Here is a 10249-nt window from a genome sequence, read left to right as displayed (position 1 = left end):
TTAACCCTACTCAAGAGTCTTAACCACTGGGCCATCCTGGCACTGGTAAGCCATTCTTTCCGGCTCATATACAAAGCTAATCAGAGACCTAAGGTGGAACAAAATACTAGCAACTTACCTGGGATTGAACCCAGCACCATTCATTCCAAGTCAACAGTTTTACCCACTGTGCTATTCTGGGTCTTGTAAAAATCCTCTATCCGGCTTGTATAGAAAGCTAATCAGGGACTCTTTGCTGGGTAAAATACACAAGAGGTGGACCAAAATACTGTCAACCAGACAGGTATTGAACTCAGGACTGTTTATTGCATGTCAAGAATCTTAACCACTGGGCCATCCTGGGTCTTGCGAAGATGTTTTTCTGGCTCATTAAGAAAGGTAATCAGAGACTCGTTGCTGGGTAAACTATACTATAAACCAGTGGAATAAAATACTGTCAACCTACCTGGTATTGAACCCAGGACTGTTTAATGATAATCAAGAGTCTTAACCACTGGGCCATCCTAGCACTGGTAAGCCTTGTTTTCCGGCTCATATAAAAAGCTAATCAGAGACTTAAGGTGGAACAAAATACTACCAATATAGCTGGGATTGAACCCAGCAGCCTTCATTCCAATTCAACAGTCTTACCCACTGTGCTATCCTGGATCTTTTGAAATCCTGTATTCGGCTTGTATAGAAATCTAATCAGGGACTCTTTGCTGGGTAAACTACACAAGAGGTGGACCAAAATACTGTCAACCAGACAGGTATCGAACTCAGGACTGTTTATTGCATGTCAAGAATCTTATCCACTGGGTCATCCTGGGTCTTGCGAAGATGTTTTTCTGGCTCATATATAAAAGTAATCAGGGACTTGTTGCTGGGTAAACTACACTATAAAATAGTGGAATAAAATGCTGTCAAACCATCTGGTATTGAACCCAGGACTGTTTAATCCTAATCAAGAGTCTTAACCACTGGGTCTTAGCCACAGTGTAATAAAATACTGTCAACCTACCTGGTATTGAACCCAGGACTGTTTAATGATAATCAAGAGTCTTAACCACTGGGCCATCCTGGGTTTTGTGAAGATGTTTTTCTGGCTCATATAGAAAGGTAATCAGGGACTTGTTGCTGGGTAAACTACACTATAAAATAGTGGAATAAAATGCTGTCAAACCATCTGGTATTGAACCCAGGACTGTTTAATCCTAATCAAGAGTCTTAACCACTGGGCCATCCTGTCACTGGTAAGCCATTCTTTCCGGCTCATATAAAAAGCTAATCAGAGACCTAAGGTGGAACAAAATACTAGCTACTTACCTGGTACTGAACCCAGCACCATTCATTCCAAGTCAACAGTCTTATCCACTGTGCTATTCTGGGACTTGTAAAATCCTCTATCCGGCTTGTATAGAAAGCTAATCAGGGACTCTTTACTGGGTAAAATACACAAGAGGTGGACCAAAATACTGTCAACCCGACTGGAATCGAACTCAGGATTGTTTATAGCATGTCAAGAATCTTAACCACTGGTCCATCCTGGGTCTTGTGAAGATGTTTTTCTGGCTCATATAGAAAAGTAATCAGGGACTTGTTGCTGGATAAACTACACTATAAATCAGTGGAATAAAATACTGTCAACCTAAGTGGTATTGAACCCAGAACTGTTTAATGATAATCAAGAGCCTTAACCACTGGGCCATCCTAGCACTGGTAAGCCATGTTTTCCGGCTCATATAAAAAGCTAATCAGAGACTTAAGGTGGAACAAAATACTACCAATTCAGCTGGGATTGACGGCAGCAGCCTTCATTCCAAGTCAACAGTCTTACCCACTGTGCTATCCTGGATCTTTTGAAATACTGTATCTGGCTTGTATAGAAATCTAATCAGGGACTCTTTGCTGGGTAAAATACACAAGAGGCGGACCAATACACTGTCAACCAGACAGGTATCGAACTCACGACTGTTTATTGCATGTCAAGAATCTTAACCACTGGGCCATCCTGGGTCTTGTGAAGATGTTTTTCTGCCTCATATAGAAAGGTAATCAGGGACTTGTTACTGGGCAAACTACACTATAAAATAGTGGAATAAAATACTGTCAAAACATCTGGTATTGAACCAGGACTGTTTAATCCTAATCAACAGTCTTAACCACTGGGCCATCCTGGCACCACCTACATCGAGAATGACGCGCTCAGCAGATGTTTGCTGCAGGGATGTCACCTCTTCTCAGGGTGAAAAATTGCTGGTTCTATGTTTTTGTATCACCTCAATCGTAGGTTACTAGTTTACTAGTTCACCATTACATCAGTGAAGAAAACCCAGGATAGAACAGTGGTTAAGACTGCTGCCTCTGAGTCCGTAGTACTGAGTTCAAATCCTTGACTTTTAAAGTTGAGTAATTTGTTTTACCTCTATCATATATCACTGATTGCATTTGTAAATAAACAAAAATCATGAATCAACAAGATTCTGGATAGTTTAATAGTCAACACTGTGGGCTCCCCAGAATCCCAACTCAGCAAGACCCATGATAGCATAGTGGTTAAGACTGCTGCATCTCAGTTAGTAGTGGTGGTTTCAAATCTCTTACTTTGAAAGTTTAGTTGTTTTGTTTTACCTCTAGAATAGTTCACTGATTGCATTTGTGTATGAACAAAAATGAAGTTATACCAAAACCCTGCATAGCATGGTGGCTAAGACTGCTACCTCTCAGTCAGTCGTTTGAGGTTCAAATCCATGACTAGGAAAATGTATGTTTTTGTTTAATTTCAATCATAGTCCACTGATTGCATTTGTATATGAGCGAAAATCAAGTTATGATGGGACCCAGAATAGCTCAATGGTCAACACTGTGGGCTCCCAATACAGGGGTACTTGGTTCAAACCCCAGACAAGTAATCATTAATTTGGCTGAATGTCGTCAAAAGGACATAAATTGAGTAATGTTATGTGCTCGTTGCTTGAATAAAATAAAGTTAAAAAATGAAGTCAATGCTAAAGATAATAATAATTGTCAAATAGTCAATGAATACACCTCAGGGGTTACCTGTGTGTGAGAGAGAGAGTGTGTGTGTGTGTGTGTGAGAGGATGTGCGAGTGTGCGTGTGAGTGTAATTCCTGAGGTGGGGGGAATAGGAGTAAAACTTAATAATAGAGAGCGTTGACCAATGAGCTCTCCTGGGTACAATAAAAAAAAAAGTTAATTGGAACAGTTAAAAAAATAATTAAATAAGTTAATTATTATGTTTTCATTACACATGGAGGTGAAATATATCATCCAACACTTCCAATCAAAGCTTCAGAAGATACAAGTCAATTTACTGGATTTGAACCCAGCACCCTTTATTCCAAGTCAACAGCCTTACCCACTGTGCTATCCCGGGTCTTGAGAACTCTTGTATCCGGCTTGTATAGAAAGCTAATCAGAGACTTGTTGCTGGGTAAACTTCACTATTAACCAGTGGAATAAAATACTGCCAACCCGACTGGTATTGAACCCAGGACTGTTTAATCCCATTCAAGAGTCTTAACCACCGGGCCATCCTGGCACTGGTAAGCCATTCTTTTCGGCTCATATAAAAAGCTAATCAGAGACCTAAGGTGTAACAAAATACTAGCAATGTACCTGGGATTGAACCCAGCACCCTTCATTCCAAGTCAACAGTCTTACCCACTGTGATATTATGGGCCTTGTAAAAAACCTCTATCCGGCTTGTATAGAAAGCTAATCAGGGACTCTTTGCTGGGTAAAATACACAAGAGGTGGACCAAAATACTGTCAACCAGACAGGTATTGAACTCAGGACTGTTTATTGCATGTCAAGAATCTTAACCACTGGGCCAAGTGAGGATGTTTTTCTGGCTCATTAAGAAAGGAAATCAGAGACTTGTTGCTGGGTAAACTTCACTATTAACCAGTGGAATAAAATACTGCCAACCCGACTGATATTGAACCCAGGACTGTTTAATCCTAATCAAGAGTCTTAACCACTGGGCCATCCTGGCAGTGGTAAGCTCCTTTTTCCGGCTCATATAAAAAGCTAATCAAAGACTTAAGGTGGAACAAAATACTAGCAACTTACCTGGGATTGAAACCAGCACCCTTCATTCCAATTCAACAGTCTTACCCACTGTGCTATCCTGGATCTTTTGAAATCCTGTATCCGGTTTGTATAGAAATCTAATCAGGGACTCTTTGCTGGGTAAAATACACAAGAGGTGGACCAAAATATTGTCAACCAGACAGGTATCGAACTCAGGACTGTTTATTGCATGTCTAGAATCTTAACCACTAGGCCATCCTGGGTCTTGTAAGATGTTTTTCTGGCTCATATAGAAAGGTAATCAGGGACTCGTTGCTGGGTAAACTACACTATAACATAGTGGAATAAAATGCTGTCAAATCGTCTGGTATTGAACCCAGGACTGTTTAATCCTAATCAAGAGTCTTTACCACTGGGCCATCCTTGCACTGGTAAGCCTTTCTTTCCGGCTCATATACAAAGCTAATCAGAGACCTAAGGTGGAACAAAATACTAGCAACTTACCTGGGATTGAACCCAGCACCATTCATTCCAAGTCAACAGTCTTACCCACTGTGCTATTCTGGGCCTTGTAAAAAACCTCTATCCGGCTTGTATAGAAAGCTAATCAGGGACTCTTTGCTGGGTAAAATACACAAGAGGAGGACCAAAATACTGTCAACCAGACAGGTATTGAACTCAGGACTGTTTATTGCATGTCAAGAATCTTAACCACTGGGCCATCCTGGGTCTTGTGAGGATGTTTTTCTGGCTCATTAAGAAAGGTAATCAGAGACTTGTTACTGGGTAAACTACAATATAAACCAGTGGAATAAAATACTGTTAACCCGACTGGTATTGAACCCAAGACTGCTTAATCCTAATCAAGAGTCTTAACCACTGGGCCATCCTGGCACTGGTAAGTCATGTTTTCCGGCTCATATAAAAAGCTAATCAGAGACTTAAGGTGGAACAAAATACTAGCAGCTTGCCTGGGATTGAACCCAGCATCCTTCATTCCAAGTCAACAGTCTTACCCACTGTGCTATTCTGGATCTTTTGAAATGCTGTATCCGGCTTGTATAGAAATCTATACAGGGACTCATTGCTGGGTAAAATACACAAGAGGTGGACCAAAATACTGTCAACCAGACAGGTATTGAACTCAGGACTGTTTATTACATGTCAAGAATCTTAACCACTGGGCCATCCTGGGTCTTGTGAACATGTTTTTCTGGCTCACATAGAAAGGTAATCAGGGACTTGTTGCTGGGTAAACTACACTATAAAATAGTGGAAAAAAATGCTGTTAAACCGTCTGGTATTGAACCCAGGACTGTTTAATCCTAAGCAAGAGTCTTAACCACCGGGCCATACTGGCACTGGTATATCATTCTTTCCGGCTCATATAAAAAGCTAATTGGAGACTTAAAGTTAAAGTTAAAGTACCAATGATTGTCACACACACACTAGGTGTGGCGAAATTATTCTCTGCATTTGACCCATCACCCTTGATCACCCCCTGGGAGGTGAGGGGAGCAGTGGGCAGCAGCGGTGGCCACGCCCGGGAATCATTTTTGGTGATTTAACCCCCAATTCCAACCCTTGATACTGAGTGCCAAGCAGGGAGGTAATGGATCCCATTTTTATAGTCTTTGGTATGACTCGGCCGGGGTTTGAACCCACAACCTACCGATCTCAGGGCGGACACTCTAACCACTAGCCCACTGAGTAGGTTAAGGTGGAATAAGGTGGAACAAAATGCTACCAACATACAGGGACATCACTAGCTTTTAAGGACATGGGGGGCTTAGCCCCCAGGAGATGCACAGGATGCGAGCGAATGTAGCGCACGAGCACAAAACTTCACAAACGGCTAACAAAGACTTAGAAATTATTCATTGTTATTATTATTATTTCAGTCGGTTTATTTTCAATCTGTGTTCAGTACAACAACAAACATGGGTTTGCACAGTGACATTTTGTTTACAGCATCAACAAGAAACAATTACTTGCATGATCCTTCAAGATACACTGAAACACAATGAAAGTCATGGCATTAGCCTCTATGTTATTCATTCACAACATAGAGGATAATGCCACGACTTTCGCTCACAATACAATAATTGTTTGTTCCCAAATATTTTGAAGTTGCACAGATTACATTTTGGGCACATATGTGACTAAACTGGTTGTAAATTCAAGCCCTGGAAATATTACTTAATTACTTGAATTAAAGTAATATCTGGATCGGGATAATTTGGCTTATATATATATATATATATATATATATATATATATATATATATATATATATATATATATATATATATATATTTATATATAATATATATATATATATATATATATATATATATATATATATATATATATATATATATATATATATATATATATATATATATATATATATATATATATATATATATATTGTAGCTGAGATAGGCTCCAGCGCCCCCCGTGACCCCAAAGGGAATAAGCGGTAGAAAATTGATGGATGGATGGATATATATATATATATATATATATATATATATATATATATATATATATATGTATATATATATATATATATATTATAGTAAGCCGTTAAGGAAATTAAATATATATGGAAGTTTGAATAGAAATGAGAAACGTTTATATATACTGTAAATAAGAAAGACTTAGAGTCCGTCTGCTGATCTGAAAAAGAGCCAAAACTGTCACAGAGCTGAGGGACCATCTTCAAAGTGCAATGCTGAAACAAATAATGCACACAATTAAATGTAACTTCCAGGGCCTGAGATTAATGTAGTCCCGTTGTCCCGGGGACGGTAAAAAAAATGCACAGGACGAAAATAAATGCTCCCCAGGGCGAAGGCTTTTAACCATTTTTTTCTTTTTCTTTTTATGTATTCATTCATTTTACATTTTATATTAAATGTCTTGGTTTTTCCTCCCTCTGAAAATCCTATGAAATGTTTAACAAGCCATCCTATAATAATACGACAGCTATTAATGTAACAATACAATAAAACAAATATATTTAATGATGTTTTTGTCATTATTTTAACAATAGGCTAATGTATATTACTTTATATAGATTCTACAAGAAACACAAAACTTAAAAACTACATTATTTACAATTGCAGACACAAGGTTTTGTGCAGCTTCACTCATTGTAAAGGAAGACGGAAGTCCACGCAGGAGAAAAATGACTACAATGATGGTGTCTGGGTTTATATATATATATATATATATATATATATATATATATATCAAATAAAACAAATGGCTTATTGATAAGCCATTTTTATTTTATTTATTTATTACAATGCCAAAATAGGCCTAACAACGTCAATGGTTGTAATTCTGTAGCACTTTGAGATTTGGAATCAAATGTAAAGTAGATTACAAATACCTTATATTACATAAATAAATAATATATATATATATAGTATATATATATATATATATATATATATATATATACTGTATATATATATATATATATATATATGTCCGTATGTGTCATCACCAGAATGATTGACAATTAGGAGGACCAATAGTCAACATGATCCACCTTGAAATAAATAAAACAAATGGCTTATCGATAAGCCATTTAAAAAAAAAAAAAATTAATATTTATTTATATGTATCATTATTCTCCTACTCACCTTTCCAGTAGAGGCCTCTCTCCTCTCACTTTCTGTGCTCCTCTGCCCTGACTCCTACAGGTCAATAGGGGTTGTGGAGTGATTATTATTATTATCTACTGATGATAGTCATACGTGAATGAGCTCAGCTCCTGTTCTGCTCCATGTGTAAAGTGAGAAACACAGCTGATGCTCCAGAAGGAAGTAACCCCAAAGATAGCAAATGGTAAAAAAGAGTGCACATTTAACTTTATAAATAACCAGGACCTTCATGATGCATTCCAGGCTAACTAGCTAACTAAGTAGCAGCATTGTTTTAGAGTGGGAATGTAACTTTTTGTCAAACACAGACCTGGTGTAAAGTGGAGCTAATACATTTTACTACAAGTAGTGATGAATACTTACTTTCTTGAAAACGTTTCTTATGTCCATTTTGCATTCGTTCACGTTCTTGTTCTGCAGTGCTGTGTGCTAATGTGCTTCGTACACCTGCAGGACCGCAAGCAAGGTCGCAGAGAAAATGCGGACTGGATTTTGAGTGATGTGGGCATTTTCTATATGAACAAGTCCAAGGACCGCAAGCAAGGTCGCAGAGAAAATGCGGACTGGATTTTGAGTGATGTCGGTATTTTCTATATGAACAAGTGGAATGGATTGGATACTGACGCACTAAAGGGGCTCTCTACCTTACGCTATGAAGTGAGGGGAAACTGAGTGAATAATGACAGGTTATATGATTATTTATTTAAACTCATATTCGGGCCACTTTATAATGAATATGTCGGCATGTATTTGTAAAAAAAACAAAAAAAAAAACTTTAAAATTTTTTTTTTTTAACACCAAATTATTTAGGGGGGCTTCAGAATATTTTAGGGGGGCTTGAGCCCCCCTAAAATAGGCCTAGCAACGCCAATGGGTATCGGTAATTAAAGAGTTGGACAATATCGGAATATCGGATATCGGCAAAAAGACATTATCGTACATCCCTAGTTTTAACCACTTTATGCTGAAGCTAAAGCTAAAATGCAAGATTTGGGTTCTTTTCAACATCACATTTGACTGCAGTCTTCTTTCCCCATTCAAACTGCAAGTTTATCTACATTCCTGTTTTTGTACAAATATCATTCTTGAGCAATCCTTTGGGCAAACACGACTTGACCTCAAGCACAATCTTGTTTATTCAGACTGAAAAACTTATAAAGTGCAAACATAGTTTTGTGCTTAACACAACCCTGCTAGTGCAGATTACACTACTGGGCATAACAGTGACCTCCAGCGGTTATAAGCTGTAACTGCAGAGAAGTGATGGCACAGGAATGGGTGTCAATCAACCATGTCGCGCTCATGTCCCCGTCAACATCTTTAGTGACGTCACAGAACACGTTCCCACAAAACACATCACTTCCTGTTCAGCTCACATACAGGATGTTGCCAACCTTCAAATTAAAGTACAGTGATAATTACACAATAACTTTTCAGTTACACTGCACATAAATCACATTTCTTCATATTACACCACACACCATGATGACACAATTTGAATAATACCTTTTGTAGCGAATGACGCTTCTACCGTCATTTCTCAACTATAAACCGTTACTTTTTTACCCACATTTCAAATCAGGGATGCCCGTTATGTCGAGGTGTGGGTGTGGGTCGACCGTAGTCCGATGTTGAGGCTCAGTGGTTCTCAAACTTCTTTTTTCACCAAGCACCACCTCAGAAAACTCTTGGTTCTCTGAGTACCACCATAATGACCAACATTAAAATACAGTAGCGTAGTAGGCATAAGTATTCATTAAAAACATAATTATTATTTTTGGTGGTTAGAGTGTCCGCCCTGAGATCGGTAGGCCGTGAGTTCAAACCCGGGCCGAGTCATACCAAAGACTATAAAAATGGGACCCATTACCTCCCTGCTTGGCACTCAGCATCAAGGGTTGGAATTGGGGGTTAAATCACCAAAAATGATTCCCGGGCGTGGCAACCGCTGCTGCTCACTGCTCCCCTCACCTCCCAGGGGGTGTTCAAGGGTATGGGTCAAATGCAGAGGACTAATTTCACCACACCTTGTGTGTGTGTGACTAGCATTGGTACTTTAACTTTAACTTCTACTACACTAGAAGATGCTTTCAAGGACAAATTTATAAAAAAAAAATGAAAAATTGAAACTGTGTTTTCGGCGGGTGTTGTTGAGGTTTGGGGGGGGGGTCCCGAGGCCCCCCCCTTAGGTTAATACGTAATGCGTGCAGGTATGGTAAAGCGCTACATAGATGCACAGCATTTACTTAGTCCACCTCATCCAGGGTGGATTCTGGTGTGTCACACGCAGAAAGGGATGAAGACACCGTACGCAAAATGAGAATGAAATAAGACAAAAACAAAACATCAATGTAAATGTTTTTAATAGGCAGCCACAACAGTTGTGACACAAGAGTTTTGACGCAACTAAAGAATTATTCAACATAGATTATGATGTGTATTGCGATGGCCGCCACAAAACTACTTTCACATTCACTGCTGTCAAAAAAAAAAGGCCTTCGTAGGATCTGGGCCATTCCACCTAATCCATGCCGT

This window comes from Nerophis lumbriciformis, linkage group LG27 (assembly GCF_033978685.3).
Source record: "Nerophis lumbriciformis linkage group LG27, RoL_Nlum_v2.1, whole genome shotgun sequence".
Taxonomy (NCBI): Eukaryota; Metazoa; Chordata; class Actinopteri; order Syngnathiformes; family Syngnathidae; genus Nerophis; species Nerophis lumbriciformis.
This window is presented reverse-complemented; position numbering follows the sequence as displayed.